Consider the following 17,493-nt stretch of genomic DNA (forward strand, 5'->3'; position numbering starts at 1 on the left):
CTGCATCTCTCTGAAACCCTGTTTACTCACCTAGAATCCTGCTAATTTTGAGACTCTTCCAGTCTATGCATATGCACAGTGTCCTATTCCCTATTTGCATTTCAATGGCACTCTCCCTAGTACCTCTGTTACATGATCCATTCTTCTACAACATCTGGAATGAAAAGCCCTCTTCCATGCCAGGCAACATTCAGTTTATATTTCTGTGCTTCCTTCATCTATTCTCTATTTAAAATGGTTGCATCATGGGGCGCCTGGGTGGCTCAGTCAGTTGAGCATCTGACTTTGGTTTGGATCATGATCTCACGGTTCATGGGTTCGAGCCCCATGTCGGGCTCTGTGCTGACAGCTCAGAGCCTGGAACCTGCTTCAAATTCTGTGTCTCCTTCTCTCTCTGCCCCTTCCCTGCTTGTGCTCTGTCTCTCAGTCTCTCTCTCTCTCTCTCTCTCTCTCTCTCTGTCTCAAAAACAAACATTAAAAAAAAAAAAAACAAAATAAAATAAAATAGGCTCGCCATCTCTATAAACCCAAAAGCTGTCAACTGTGATCTTGTGCTGGGTCACTCAGCAAGCACACATCTGCACTGTAAATGAGCTCCTCCTACAAATATTCGTTCTTTCCTTCCATGAATACTTATTCATTCCTAAGGCCTCCTAGGTACCAGACCCCATTCAAGGCACTTGAGATGCAAAAATGAACCAAAATTCCCCGCCTTTAAGGAAGTTGCAATCTACAGGGGGCGACACACACTAAGCAGTCAGAAGAATCATGCTGAGTAGAGGGAGGAGGGGTTAGGTAGTGAGAGGTGGGTGGGTGTTGTGCCGTGCTGGGCAGCAAAAATCATAAAGTACCATCCCTGTCATAAAAAGTTTACAGTTTAGACAGAATGCACAACACAGAATGACACTGAGGGGACAAAATAAGATAGTTTATATGTTTGAGTTAAACTCTAAAAGGACCTGGGATATGCTGGGAAATTAAAGAAATTGTAGGGAAAGAGAGAGACAAAGAACAGAACTACCACCAGAAGGTCCTTGAATCCACCGTATGGATCACAAACAGGGGGTTCACTGTAAGAAAGGAGCTACTTCCCTGATGCCTTCTCACAGGTGCAGGAGCCCCACCATGGGCTCAGGAGTCCACGTTCCTCTCTGAACCAGGGTCCATGCCTCTGAGTCACATTGTGAAGAGAAAAGCTTGATGTCTGCTTTCTCTTCCCTATCATGCTTGACCCCATCTCTCCCCAAGGACTAAGGGAGGATTGATGAGGTAATGTCTCCAAAGGGGTTAGCACTCTGCTGACTCTTTCAGTAAAATGCAAATTATAACCAGGTGAAGTCACACAGTCTAGAATGGAAATCCTGGAGTTGAAATATTCAAAACATAGCATCAAATTCATAATCTCTCCCTAATCAGACAGTTCAGAGTACATATGATGTGGCAGGTTTTTCTGGCTTTCCTTAACCACTTAAAACAGCCTAACCTTTGGCCGGGAGTATGTGGGTTTTGGGATGCAATATGGAAAAAGTACAACTGACTTTTTTGTGAGCCGTGGAATGGCGTTCCAAAGTAAATCAGGACACACATATATCAGGCATGTTCATTTCCTTGGCTATGGGTTTGGCCAGATGATGTCAATGTTTAGTTTGCCATAACTCTGGTCCAGCTGGCAAGCTGTGTGTGCACAAGTCATAGGATTTTAAGGATGGAAAGAAGCAGCATGAACCAGAAGAGGAAGTAAGAGATACCGAGATGGAAAACCTGTACTGTCAACAGAGACTCAATGCATCAGTTCATCCTAAAACTTCATCATCTCAGGGAAAGCCTCTTGTAGAGCTATGAGGAGTATTATATGGGAGATGCTTTCAGAATATATTTCAGATATGAAATTTTTAACACTACTGATGGACAATCAAATCACATGCCTACCCCTCCTTTCTGAAGGTACTATCTTGTGAATCTGAGGGCATCTGGGGCTGCTGAAAGTGCCAGGCATAAACATAAACATGGGACATTGTGTGGGCATTGTTATCTTCTGATAATACATCTTCATTTTTGAAATTTAGGATATCCAAATATATATATGTGTGTGTGTGTGTGTGTGTGTGTGTGTGTGTGTAAATTAGTATCACCCATAATCCCACTGCTCTGAAATAATCATAGAAATATTTGGAAACTAGCTTCCCATATTTTTGACAACATCTATGTTTTTAGTAAACTTGGGATCATATTTTCTGTTTTGTAACTGGCTTTTTTCTGTAATTTTGAATCAGAACAGAAAATACATGTAATATGACTGGTTCCTTGAGACAGCAGCTTAAAGTTCAACCTCCTAAAATAGGTTTTCAAATGTTAATGTAAAGAAGGCCCAGGAGAAGTAAGGAAAAGCCCTGAGTTCACTACAGAACAGACACTGCACAGGTAGTGGCTATAAAATAGGACTTTTTCTGTATAATCTAGGACTATAGCCATGTTGTTGGGGTGAGGGAAGTCAACCACTCTGCTGTTTCCCATGGTGCTTCAGTGAGGTTTTCCATAGAATCTACTTCCTTCATATACTTACGAGACTCCCTAATTGGGTATTACAGGAATTGAATCCACTCAAAGAAGACGCAGGGCTCCGGATGCATATAACAATATACTACACACAGGTATTTCTTCCTAAATCAAAGAAATTCACAGATACTTATGAACTTCTATTTTAACCTAATTTATTACCTCAACATGCTATGGAACTTGTGAGGCAGTAAGGTGGGTGAAAGCTATTTTCAGTCCTACTTTGCAAGTACGTGAGGCAAAAAAAAAAAAAAAAAAAAAGAGTACAAACCTTGTCTAGAGCCAATAAATAAACCATATATAGTCTTTTAATAGAAACTCAACTCACCATTTACTGTACTAATTTCTCTGGGCTCTTAACTAACACTAAGGACTTACTAATTCTTTAATGAAAGTATTCTTATTCTAAATGATATATTTTGTCTACCTTTTCCTTCCCTGACTTTAATTTCTATGAATACTTAAAACACATTTGTTTTTAAGAGTTCATCAGCTTCTGCTATACACTCCCTCCCCTGCAGGTATAATTTTTTTTAGTGTTGGCCCCAATATGACTGGACTGAGGAACATGTATATAGGGAAACATCAGTTTTATTTGTCATACCCTTCTAAGTGAACCAGTTACTATGTGATTCCTCTATAATGGACCCTTAATCCCATCAACCAGAAACCATGTGGGAACTTATTGTTCCCTGGATCCTACAAAGGGATCTGTATGGTCTCTCTGCTAAACACGATGGTCAAAATAGTGTTCTATACATTACTTCTCCTTGGAAGGAGGAGGAAGCCCTGAATAGTAGCATTTGCCAATTTTCATGGTATAAACAATGCCACCAAGACTGACTTCAAGCTGTCAACATTATTCAGTAAATATGGAGCTGGGATGAGATGCAGACAACCAGCTCAGAAATCAGGAAAGGGCTGCCCACCTAAGTCCTTCTGAGTCCCCAACTCACATCATAACCAAACTAAAATGGGCATTAATCTTAGTGGTGGTTTGTTATGTAACAATAGATAATCAGAAGAAGTACGATGAGGAACATAATCAACAAAAACTATTCAAATCAACCCCCAAAGTGGCCAAAGAATGGGAAGAAAAACAATATAATAGGATGGTAGATTTAAATCCCAATATAACAACAATTACATTAAATTCACCAAACGTCTCAGTTCAAAGACAAAGATAACCAGTCAGGGTTTACAGAAAGCAAGTGGATATGATGCTTATAAGAGATAGCATCAAAAATATAAGAATATGAAAAGTAAAACAATGGAACAATATAGAACATCCAAACATTAATCAAAATAAAAATACCATGACTATTTTAATGTCAAAGACAGTAAGTCTTAAGACAAAAAGCATTATTAGAGATAAGGGGTGACACCTTATAGTGATAAAATGTTCAATTCGCCAGAAAGAAAAAATTGCTTTAAATTTGTATACATATGATAATATGGTGTTAAAATGTATAAAGCAAAAATTTAAAGCACTTCGAGGAGCAATAGATAAAGCCACAATCAGACTGGGAGATTTTAAAATTCTCTGAGAATCAGTTAGCTCATTTATTCATTTAAGTCTTTTATATCCTCATTCAGCAAGAACTGTGTTAGGTGACTGCTGTGAATGGAATACATTCTCTATAGGAAAAATTATTCTAACGGATAATAATACCATTTGCTCTTCGTTCAAGGCGAAGACACTAAGGTGAGGCCCAAGTTTTACCTGAATTCTTAGGGTTTCTCACCCATCCTCTACTTAAACTCTATTGATGGTGAAATTTTTTAGAAAGGCTGAGGAAAGACTAGCTGCTTAGAATGTCATAATTTTCCACATCAACCTATTTACAGACTTACAGGACTATCTCTATAAAAAAATTTTCCCCAAACATATATTTAACAGTAGTGAGGCACTATGTTACAATGAGGTGACCAACCGATCAGAAACGGGATTATCACCCAAGACATACCTGTCTGTCCCATAGAGCAGGTTAGCTGGTCTTACTTCTTGGAGTGTGTTTTCTCAAGTACCCCTTGATGATAATACTTTATTTCCTTCTCACGATCCATACAGAGTTTACACAAAAATTCAGTTGACAGCTAATCTGTCCCATTTTCCTATTTTCTTCTATTCTACTTAATAACCACTATATGAAAGTTTAGCTGCAGTCTGAATCACCCGTTTAATCACGCTTGTTGTTCATGAGGCTTTAGTTTTCTTTACACCATCCTTTGCCTTAGGAACCAACAATTCTTTTACTATTGACTATGAGCCATCAAGAAAATGGGCCCTTGTCTTATCTTGATAAAAGAGTACTGTTTCTTGCCTTAACCAAAAAGATCAACATTCAGAGGACTTCAATTTTATAGTTATACTTGTAAGCTTTTTACTTTTGTAGGTATACGTATCACTCATACTGCATGGATAGGACGGTTCATTTTGAGCATTGTTTTAAATGTTCCAGTACTGAGATGAATATAGACTCCTGGCAGCCAGGCAGGGTACTGGCAGTCTATCACCCTCCATCTAATGCAGGTGTCTAAATAGAGTCTGGACAAATCTGTGCAGTTTACTCCTGCCAAGTCTTTCTACCATGACTGCTACCATCACTCCATGGTCCTGATTCTCAGCCAACAATGCATTTATTTAAGTCTGCTAAATTAAAATTGAGGAACAGGTTTTTTGCTTATCTGCCAGATAAGCAGCAAGGGTTACTCATTGAAGCACAGTGAGAAGAAAGCTTCCTACAAAATACCTGCCTATGGGATATAGATCCTGCTTAGGTAGGATAACTCCTTTAACAAGGACATCAACACTAGCTTCTATAATCTTTAGGATCTAAGCTCTCTAGAATGCTTTTTACAAAGCTAATTTACCTTTTTCTCAGTTTCTAACCCCAATCTATGGGTACATGTATGTGCATTCCTCAATTTGGATATCTTTACCCAAAAGCAGCCTGATCACCATGGAGAAGGAAAGTATCTATTTCACTCTAGGAAGTAGGATGCATCTCCCCTGATGATAGTTAACGCTCTTCACTAGGCTAGGTCTTGTCTTTGATCTGCTGACACAATTGATCCTGAATTTCTATTGGTTCTGATGCATCTTGTTTTGAGATTTCTCTCACAAAGCTTTGTTTAATTCTCACTTGCTTGTCGTTTTATGTCTAGCCTTTGAACCCCCAGAGGGGCTTGATATCTTCTTCTTTCATCCCATTTTTTTTTCTTATTTTTTAAAGCTGATTTAGCATGATTGTCGTGCGGTGTTTTAGAAACAATGTATGGTGGGGAGAGGAAAGCAGCTGTAGTGAAACAGCAGTAGTGTATTAACAACTCAGTTACATTTAAATATAACTATAATATTCTCATAGAGTCTTTGGAGTGCTTCTGTTTAGGGCAGTTGTGTAAGTTCTCTAAGAACAAGCAAACTAAACACTTAGTATTGTGGTTTCATTTTTCTGTCTTTATTATAGTTGCCTGAGATTCAAAGGCTCTCCTTGCATGGTGCCACTAAAATTTTATTTCTACAGCGTAAAATAATCCCTTAACTTCATATAACACTTTAAAATTTAAGATCTACATTGGACCTCACATGATTTGCAGCACAATCCTGCATATGGGTAGGACAGGAATAGACATGCAAACTGATAGAGGGCACTGATAACCCAGAGGGGCCAAGAGGAGTCTCTCCAGGAGGCCAAGCCCTCCCCCTTTTCTTTACTCTTCAGCAGAAATGGATGACAAACTATTCCCTTTGCCTAAAAGAATCGAAGGCCAACTGAAATGACGCCAAAGTGAAAAAATGCCTGCCTAGGGCACCGTTTGCTGTCTTCAGTTTACAAACTGCCCTTCTCTAATGGGGAGCAGAAAGGTGAGCCACCTCCCTTGCTTCAGTAAACAAAGAATGATGATGAGGAGGCTGTGGTTAGGTGCACATTTCCAAGATCTTGATGGATAATTAGCCAAGTGACTATCATCAAGGTTAATGGACTTCCCTTGGTTAAATTCCCTTCCGTTGTAGACCATTGGAAATAGATCCTATGGGTCAATGAAGCTATTTTAGGGTTTCTGCTATTCTCCAAAAGGTACAATTCCATAGCCTACCTCTAGCTTGGCTTAACTGATGGATTAGCAACAGATTCTAAATTACTCAGGGAGGGTGTCTATTTCCTGGACCAGCACATCAACACCAAGTACTAAGGGAAGTTCATCAACACACCGATTGGACAATCTGAAAGGAGCTAAGAGCACAGCTTCCGGGAACAGCAGGTAGGGAAACGGAGCCAGCCACGGAGGGGATACAATGCATGAAGGTGCCATGAAAAATCACCTGTCTGCTAAAATTACAGCAAAACAGCATGCAGGTGAATTTAAGGAAGATTTTTATGCAGATGGGAATTTACTTTTTTTTTTTTTTTGCACCTGTTGTCAGTAAGCATTAGACCATAAACATCAGCAAACATTGATTAAGCATATTGCCTTGATAAAACTTCAGGCGAAAGAAGAAAGTAGTTCAGTAGCTCCAAAGCCCAGAAGACAAATTACTCCTGGTACAGCAATTAGAATGGGGGAAATTGCTGTACCTTTTTGAAAAAGCACTCTGAGCTTGGTTCTGTAGACAATCTAATAATAGCTGATATGACTTTAGAGAAAGCACTGCCACTCCTATCATGGTTTGTAATGTTTTAAAAAGTACTTCACGTATATAAAATGCCACCTGACCAAAACTATGAAGGTCAGTCTATTTCCAAGCTATAGCTCAGATTGGATGCTTGCAACTAGTTTGCTTCAAGAAATACGTGGTATAATAAGCGAAATAAGAAAGACTTTAGGGACCCGGCCTTCCCTCCACTTCCTGCAGTCATGTTCATCCGGAGCTGGGTTTTCTGTCAATGTTCCTCCAGCAGGTCGATAGCATGAATGTTTCACAAGCAACTTTAAAATGCATTAGTCATTTTGGGATTCATTTCTTCAGTGTTCTTGCTGGTCCTTTTGACCATGCAGCTGCAGCTGGGCTGTGAGCACAAAATAACATTCCCAGTTGACAGGGCCTATATGTGCTAGTGGCAGCATTGGCAGTGACCGCGAGGAAATTCTAGTTTGCTTCCCGTTTGAACACACCAAACTGAATGAGAATAAAGGCGAAATCACACAAGTTTCTGTGTGTGCCTGTGTGTGTTGTACACTTAGCCACAAATACACACTAATAGTATGTATTGACAATACATATTAGGTATTAATACGTATTATCAATACATATTGATAATCAGGTTTTGTCTTGCTTCTTTCCTTGAAGTGGAAGGAAAATGAGATTGTGTTTATTGTGTATTTATTATGTTGGGCTTTGTGCTGGGCCTAATTATAGCAGTCTAGTGCTTAGGCAGGTGGCCTCTAAAGTCAGGCTGCCTTGGTTGAAATCCTGGTTTTGCAGTTACTAGTCATGTAACATCAGACAAAAACTTCAGCCCTCCAAGTTTCCCTTTTCTCACCTAGGAAACATAGATACTAACAGAATTTATTTCATAGTTACTGGAAGGATTTGATAACTATAAAGCACTTAATACAGGACAATTTTTAATAGATGGGATATTGTAATACCTAATTTAGCATGATAATAATCCAATGAGATACACAGCATTAGCCCCATTTTATAGATGTGAGAACAGAGGCTAAGGAAAATGAGTTAAATTCCCCACAATTTCAAAACTAGTAATGGTCTCATCTATGAAAAAAATTAAAAGAATGAACAACCACATTCACTAAGGGAATGCCACCTGTTGTAACAATAAGCCTAAAGTTTTTAAAAGCCCAAACACAGTAAAAATTTGTTTCTCCCATGTAACACTTCACAGTGAATGTTCCTAGTTGGTAAACCACTCACCTCCCTGTTGGAACTCATACATCGAGGTCTCTTCCATTTGGAAGTTTTTTCATCCCCTGGAACCTTGAAGCCATTCATGTCCAGCTAGCACGAGTAGAAAGAGAGCCTGGAAAAGGCATAACGACTTCTTAAATCCTGGGCTCAGAGTAATACATCACTTCTGCTGGCAGTCCATTCACAAGAACCAGCCCTAGGACTACACGTAGGTGCAGAGAGTGCTAGGAATTACAGTCCTTGGTCAGACAACTGTTCCCCAGTGACAGCCTTATTCTATGTCAGGGGGAATATAATATCAACATAATACAGGATTCATTCCTTGCTGCCAATGGGTCTTACGATAGCATCTTTAAACATGACGCACATTATTTGATATGGAGGGTTTCCTTTATTCCCCTCTTATTTCATCAAATTTCTCCAAATTAAAATGCCCCTCATCTCCTATCATTGTTCTTATTTCTCACCAAAGGAATTTTAGATCTATCTCTTTCAGGGTCTTAAACAACTATCTTCACTGGCCAAGGTAATTGTGCTATTCTTAGTGTGAGGGAGAAAAGAGCAGGAGGACACTGGCCCATTCAATTTATAGCCTGAAGCTTGTAGTTTTGTCATGTGTGTGCTTTTCTGGGCTTCAAGTATCGATAAGGGCCATGGAATGAGTCCATCTTTTAAAAAATCAAAGCCCTGTGCTGACAGTGACCTAAAGGAGTTCTGCACTGAAGAGCTAGTATTAGCCCACAGGAAAATGTACTAAATGCCTAGAAGTGGATTTCAGTTAGATGAATAATTAAACAAGACCACACACATAATCAATGACCCCTGTTTCAGTTATCTATTGCTGTGTAAGGAACCACTTCAGAACAGTGGATTTAAACAACAATCATCTTATTGCCCTCATGATTCAGGGAGTTGACTGGACTCAGAGGCAGTTCTGCTCTACATGATGTCAGCTGGGGTTGCAGTCATCTGGGGGCAAGAGGAAGCTGGATCATCCGAGTTGGCTCCCTCATAAGAACTGGTGCCTTGGTGGAGGCAGGTGGAAGATTGGATACAGCTGGAACCTCTCTAACTTCCCAAGTAATCTCAAAGCCTGTCTCTTCCCATACAACCTCTCCATGAGGTCTCTCCAGTAGGGTAACCACAGATCGAATATGGCAACTCAGGTTTCCCAAAAGCACAGAAGTAGAAGCTACCAAGTCTTTCTAAGACTTTGTCCCAGGACTAGCATCAGGTCATTTCTGCCAATTTCTATTGGTTAAAGGGAAGCAAAAGTCCAGCCAAGATTCAATGAGCTAGAGACATAAAAGGGTATATACTAGAAGGTATGGTCCTCTGGGCACTATCTAAGAGGTTATTACCAAATCCCTAGCTGACCAATACGAATAGGCATCATGCCAGAGCCGAGAGAAGTCAGCACGGCCTGGTAAGAAATTTGATGTACTTGGCCTCGCATCCTTTTTATGCAATTTACTCTTTCCTGGGAGTCGGTTTTACAGAAGAGTATTGCCACTCCCCAACATTCCTCACCTCAGAGTGAGAAAAGGCCAAGAGTGGTGATGTGAGTTGTGATCACACAACTTAATTCTTTTTATTTATAGATGGTCCTCTCACTGTTCCACTCTTAGACAGACTGAAGAGAGAGCATTAACAGAGCAGAGCAAAGCAGAACTAGAGATGAGGAGGAGCAGACGGTAAATAATCTCACAAATGGGGTGGCAATGGTGTCAAGGGCCATGATGTGATGGTAGAGGTTGGAAGAATAGTTAGGGCGTGCCTGTGTAATCTATGCAAGAAACAATGATTTAAGAAGCATTTGTAATGTATAGCCCATAGGATTTGATGACCAGGGGGTTTAAGAAGGGAGAATAACCCTGAGTATAGGGGCTTGAGTGGCTAAATGAATGATTTCCATTACATATCAAAAAAGGAAAGACAGTGGAAGGAAAGAGAGTATTTTGGGATAAATGATGGAGATTTCACCTCAAATATAATCCAAGGTGTTTGTAGATCTAATGAAGTTGAACAGTTGAAAAGCAATTGGACCTATGTCTCTGTGGTAGGTTTTTTTTTTTTTCCTTTCTCGTACCTTCCTCTCCCTTTCCTCCTTATTTTTATTGTCATGTTTCCTACTTTGTATAGAGGTAAGTTCCCGACTGTATGAGTCCCAATGAGAGACAGCTCACATCCCAGTACAAAATCTTAAAGGGTCAGATTTTGCTTTTTCAGCCCCCTTATACCTAGGATATGTACCCATGATGCAGGTTTGGCCAATCAAATGCACCCACCTGAGACTTTGAATTAGGAATGAGTAACTTAAAGAAATAAGGACAATGGTGTTCACTCTGCAGACAGCAACAATTCCCATTTTCCAAGGGAAAATGCTCTCTGGTGGTGCAAACAGCAGTGTCCAGTACTTGGGGCAGCAGGGACCTCCCTAGACTCACAATGCTGCTCAACTTTGGCTTCCCTTTCTTCTAGCCCATTTGCTGAGTCTTATTCTTTAGATTTTCCAACAACTCTGGGAGCTACACAATGTATTTTTGGTAACTTACATTTTGCTTGAGTGAGCCTGTGTGGCTTATAATTGGGTCCCTGGCCAGCTCATCATCTGGAACCTGAAGGAGGGACTGGGGATCTATAAGAGAAAAGATGGAGGTGGAGGCCACAGGGGTCAATGAGATTAAATTAGGTCAAGGTGACAAAGAAGTTGGCTGAGAACAGGGCTCTGAGGAATAGCCACATGGAAAGGCCAAGCAGAGCAGAATGCCAGCCCTATGCACCTAAGGGCACCACTTCAATGACTATCTTCCTGTGCCAGTTTCCCCAGTGAAATAATCCAGGGCATTCAGGTGTCAGTAGTGTTTAATATTCAAAGTCCCACTAATATGACAGATCTGTTGGTATCATAGTTCAGAGAAACCATGAAAGCCATCAAGGACAATGGACAGAGTTGGAAGCACAAGGCCTACCTCAGCAGTCAAGCAAGTAGCAAGCAGAGAACAGGAGATGCAGAAAGGATGAGGCACAGCTAAAAGTCCCAGGCACAGGGATGCCTGGAATGCAGACTTAGGGAGAATGCACTGGCCAGGAGGACACACGAGGAAATCTGCTGCTCCCAGAGCAGAAGCTATTTGTCATCCTATCCGTTCACACCCTTTATACCACTTGCTCCAGGGTGCCCAGTCCAGGCCTTAAAGGTACGTACTTATAGCCAAAGAAAGATTAAGAGCCCCATGGGGCATGGCATTTATCAGTGAAGAGGGGAAGGAGGGCTAGGCCTCCTAGGAAGTTCTTACTCCAGGCAGCAGAATGACTTGGTGGTTTCAATGATCAAAAGATTTTATCCAAATTAGAATCAAATAATATATAATATTTCCAGATGTGAGCTCAGCCCTGGATGAGCTCCGGATGTGAGCTACTAAAGGTGGAGAGCCTTCTGGTCAGCACCCCACAATTCCCCACTTTCTGCTGCAATCACCGCCTCTTCTGCTAATCAGTGCTCTGTTGTGTAGAAGACACGTACTCCTTACTAGCTGATACTGCAAGACTGAGCCCTGAGATACACACCATCTTGGGCTTTAATGGTTGGCTATCCAAATCTTTTCAGCTGAAGCATCTCACAGTATTTAATGTCTCTTGTCCTTCCCCAGAGTCACCCACAAAACACTAACAGATACAAGTATTCAGTAGGTACTCGACCTAAATGGCTTACATCTATACAGCAATACTAAACTTTTACACCTAACACTTTAGACCAATCCTTATCATGGTATAGTATATTTTCCTTACCACAGCTTTTTCTTCTTTGTTGCAGTGTTGCTCAGAAAAGAACTAGGACCCTGAAATGTGAGGATGTAATGATGATCTGATGTCTATGAAGCCTGACTAGTCTACTAGTCCTTGGGATGATATATAAGCTTCACACACAGCCTCTACTTTGACAGTGATTTTGTGATCTTGTTGCCCATTGTAATGGCTTAAATGGCATTTTCATCAGCTGCTTTAAATGACTTTGATTTTTGACTAAAAGTAGTATTTGCATTTATAAATACGGGTCACTGGTATTTCCTTTTAGAAGATGGCTATGTTTAGTGCAAGGGGAAATGAGTATGTATTTGTACAGGTTTTACTTAATCATTTCTGTAGCTCAGATTGATTTTTGTAATATGAATACTTCAATACTTCTGTGACTTCGGTGGTATCATGTAGACTTAGTACATTTTTCCTGGTTTTTGAATAGTGTTAATTCTTTCATGGGCTTCCCATAGTTCCCGTTTATTTCTGGTACCTGCAACAAGTCCACCAGCTGTGTTTATGATTATACACAGTTTTAGAAAGGAGACTTGACTTAGTACATTGTGTTCCAGGAGGAAAAAAAAAGAGACAGTTACCCTGGATACATATTTGCTTTCCTGCTGACAATGCTTCTTCCAAAATTACCACCCATGACCTTATAGAATGCCTCTTCCACTGTCATGGTATTCTACACAACACTGCTTCTGATCAAGGGAATCACTTCACAGCAAATGAAATGTAGCAATGGGTCCATCCTCATGAAATCCACGTCTCTCTATGTTCCCCACCATCCTGGAGCACCTGGTGTGATAGAACAGAGGAATGGCCTTTGGAAGACTCAGTTACAGCACCAGCTAGATGGCATTATCTTGTGGGGCTGGGGAAAGGTTCTCCAAAAGGCTGTACATGCTGTGTGTAAGTGTCCAATATATGATATTTTTTTGTCCTATCACCAAAATTCACAGGTCCAAGAATCAGGGATAGAAATGGGATGGTACCTTTTAGTATTACCCCAGGAGAATGATAAGCAAAATTTTTTTATTTCTGTCTCTACAAGTTTGTACTCTGCTGATCTAGATGTTTTAATTCTCACAGGAGGAACACTTCCACCAGGAAGCACAATAATGATTGTGCACTGAATAATGATCTAGGCACTGAACTAGAAATGAAGAGTGCCACCCAGTTACTCTGGCCTCTAAATCAACAGGCAAGAAAGAAATCTGACTGGGGCAACTGATCCTGATGACCAAGGAGAAATTGGACAGCTACTCCACATTGGAGATTAGGAAGAATTCCTGGGATACAGGAGATCCTTTAGGATATCTCTTAGAGTCACCATGTGTTGTGATTACAGTCAATGGAAAACTACAACAATCTAATCCAAGAAGGACTACTAATGGCTCATATCACTCAGGAATGAAGATTTGGATCATCCCACGAAGCCAAGAACCATGACTAGATGAGGTATTTGCTGAGAGTGAAGGGAAGATAGAATGGGTAGTAAAAGATAATATTCTAAATATCAGCTATAATTATGTGACCAGTTAAAGAAACAAGGACTATAAATGAGAATTTCTTTACTTTGTTATGAATATGTTTGTGTGTACATATAATGTGTGTGTGTGTATAATAAATGTCTTTGCCTTTCTTCTCCTATTCCCTTATCACATAAGATATATTGGCTTTATATCATAGTATTTAATAATTGTTAACTTTACATCATAATATCTCAGTTATGGGTTATCAAAGAGAAGAATACACACTACCATGGACTTTGCATCATTTTCTGGGGAAAGGGTTAGTGCATTTTTGATTTCATGCAGGATAGCTGTGTCATGTTAAGCATAAGTCTGACCTTGTTACCTTTATTTGGAGATTAAACATGATTTAAGAAGATGAATATGGGTGCCAAGTTGACAAAAGGTGGACTTGAGATGGTTAAGTTTGCATGTCAAGTTGGCTGGACCATGGTGCTCACTATTTGATCAAACTTTATTATGGATGCTTCTGTGAGGGTGTTTTTGGACGAGATTACCATTTAAATTGGTGGACTTTGAGTAAAGCAAATTGCCCACCAAAATGTAGGTGTGCCTCATGCAATCAGTTAAAGGCCTGAAAAGAACAAAAGACTGACTGCTCCTGAGCAAGAGGGAATTCTGCAGCAGATTGCCTTTGGACTTGAACTGCAACACTGACTCTTCACCAAATCTCCAGGCTGCAGGCCCACCCTGCAGATTCTGGACTAGCCACCTTCCATAATTTTGTGAGACAATTTATAAAACAAACAAACAAGCACACAAACAAATATCCTATTGGTTTTGTTTCTCTGGAGAACTCTAATACATCAGATGATTAGATAGATTATTTGTTGATGACTGCCACTAGTGCTTGGGTTAGCATGTTGTATTTACAGGCTAGGCAGACTTCTGGTTTTGAAACCTGGCAGACTGAGCTAACCAGCCCTGAATCCTGATACACATTCACAGAAACGTTACACAAAATACAACATACTGAACTTCACACTGAAAAATACTGAACTCGAAAAAAATTACCCGGAATGCAGCACAGAGAAATAAAGTTGTAGAAATGTAGAACTAGACATTAATAGACCCAAGAGATAGAATGAAATGTCCACTTATGTCCAGTATAAGCTCCAGAAAAAAAATCTACAGCAGAGACTGGCAAATTTTTACAAATGGTAAATCTTTTATTCTTTGTGGGCCATATAATCTCTGTCACAAGTACTCAAACCTGCAGTTGTAGTACAAAAGCAGCCATAAACAATAGGTAAGCATATAGGTGTAGTTGTATTCCAATAAAACTTTATTGGCAAGCACAAGCAGTGGCCAGATTTGTTCATGAACCATAGTTTACTGACCACTTGTCTAGAGATAATGGATGAAAGCCATTATCTGAGACAAGAGTAGATTAATTTTCCTGATTTTTAAAACAATTTTAATGTTTATTTATTTTTGGGGAGAGAGAGTGGCAGAGTGTGAGCAAGAGAGGGGCAAAGAGAGAGGAAGACACAGAATGTGAGTCAGGCTCCAGGCTCTGAGCTGTCAGCAGATTCCAACACAGGCTCAAACCCACAGACCACAAGATCATGACCTGAGCCAAAGTCGGATGCTTAACAGACTGAGCCACCCAGGCACCCCTAATTTTCCTGAATTTTTAAATTACTGATCCTTAAGCTGAATAACCATACTGAGCCCCAAGGAAATTAAATATAAATAAATTTAAATAAAGTAAACTGAATCACGGTGTAATGAAATTTCAGAATGCAAGGATCAAGGGAAGAACTTTATAAACAACCAGGGAGAACAGACGGTCTATAATAGAACAGTAGATAGTACATTTCTCATCACTAACACATAGAATCCAAGATGATCATATCACAGATCTGAAGGAAAATAACAGGCAACCTATAATTGTATACCCAAAGGAACTATAATTCAAGAATGAGGCCAAAATAAAGATATTTTAAAACAAATATTGAAAAAGTGTTCAACTAACAAGCCCTCGATGAAAGGACCAAGGGAAAGCATACTTCAGAAAGAAGGAAAGTGAATGCACAGAGAAGGAGTTGGGTGCAATGATGAGCAGAGACTCATTTTCTGTAGGCAAATTAAATATGATTTAATAGGGGTGCCTGGGTAGCTCAGTCATTTTAGTGTCTGACTTTAGCTCAGGTCTTGATTTCATGGTTCACGAGTTTGAGCCTGCATTGGGCTCTGTGCTGTCAGCATGGAGCCTGCTTCAGATGTTCTGTTCCCCTCTCTCTCTTCCTTTCCCCAGCTTGTGCTCTCAAAAATAAACATTTTTTTTAAAAATATGCTTTAATAATAAATGATATTGACTGTTCTTAAAATAAGATGGAACCAAGATACCAGCCAACAGTAATTTAGATTTTAAGTCAGGTGTTCATGTCAAAAACTTTAAAGAAAAAAAACCCACAAGAATATAAATGAAATGTTTAACTTCCGAAATGAGTAAAAGGGTGAAAAGTTAATTTCTTTAAAAGTTGAAATCCAATAGGAGTCAGAAAAGGAAACAAAAAAAGCAAAAGAATAATATATTAAAAACACAAAATAAGAGGCAGAAATCCATTTAAATATATAAGAATTTGCATCAAATATAGATGGGTTAAACTTCTCTGTTTAAAAGACAAGAGTATTCAGGTTGTGTTTTAAAAATATAATATTTAAATCCAATTATAAGCTATTAGAAAGAGTCACACGTAGAACTTAACAACAAATAAAGATTAAAAAGATGGAAATGATGTGCTAAGAAAATACTAATAGAAAGGTTGGGTGACAATACTGTTCTTACACAAAATAAAGTTTAAGGCAAAATAAGGCAAAATATTAGGGATAAAACAGGCCATTATCCTCTGATAAAAGAAAAAAATTAAATAAAATGTTTTAAAAAATTTGACTAATATGCATCTAACAACATAGTCTCAATATATACAAAGGAAATTTAGAATTACCAAGAGATGGTGCTATGGACAGAGTGTTTCTCTCCCCTCCAAATTCACATGTTGATACCTCACCCCTCAATGTGATGATATTTGGAGGTAGAGCCTGTGGGTGATAATCAGGTTGAGATGAGGTCGTGTGGGTGGAGTGTGCATGATGGGAGACTACCCTTATAAGACACCAGAGATCTAGCTCTCTTTCTCTCTTCACTCTGTGAACATACTGCAAAAAGCCACCATCTGCAAACCAGAAAATGGTTTGATGCTTTGAAGACAGCGTCTTCATCCCATGTAGAGATTAATATTCAACCACCTTTCTTCTGTAATATTCTGTATTGAGTCATTAAGACTTGTCTTCACACCTCCCCATTGTCAAAATTACCGAGTATCTGTTGACAACAGGTACTGTTATCAGATTGATAGGTTCCTCTGAAGGAAATCACCTAAAACCCTTTCTGAAAGTAGGAAACACCTGGGTCTGTGTGTTACTGCCACTAATAGATCATTTCCTAGGCAGACCAACTCCTGGGATGATTTTCCCAGATGTCTACTTCTCCCTAACTTTAATGAGCAATTGCAAAGGGTGACACTGTTTTAACTTATCAGAAATAAGTACATCATTTTGGAGAGGTTTAGAATTTAAAACCATCTTCATTTTCATTTTTTCTCAGACCCTGAGAAACCCTGTTCGGTGTGGCTACCCAATGGTCACAATGCAATTATATTTCTGTAATGCTCAACTTTTTGCAAAATTAGGTATTTCTCTTTTAAAATACCCTACATCAGA

The sequence above is a fragment of the Herpailurus yagouaroundi genome, unplaced genomic scaffold, assembly GCF_014898765.1.
Source record: "Herpailurus yagouaroundi ecotype Mexico unplaced genomic scaffold, PumYag 29, whole genome shotgun sequence".
Classification (NCBI taxonomy): domain Eukaryota; kingdom Metazoa; phylum Chordata; class Mammalia; order Carnivora; family Felidae; genus Herpailurus; species Herpailurus yagouaroundi.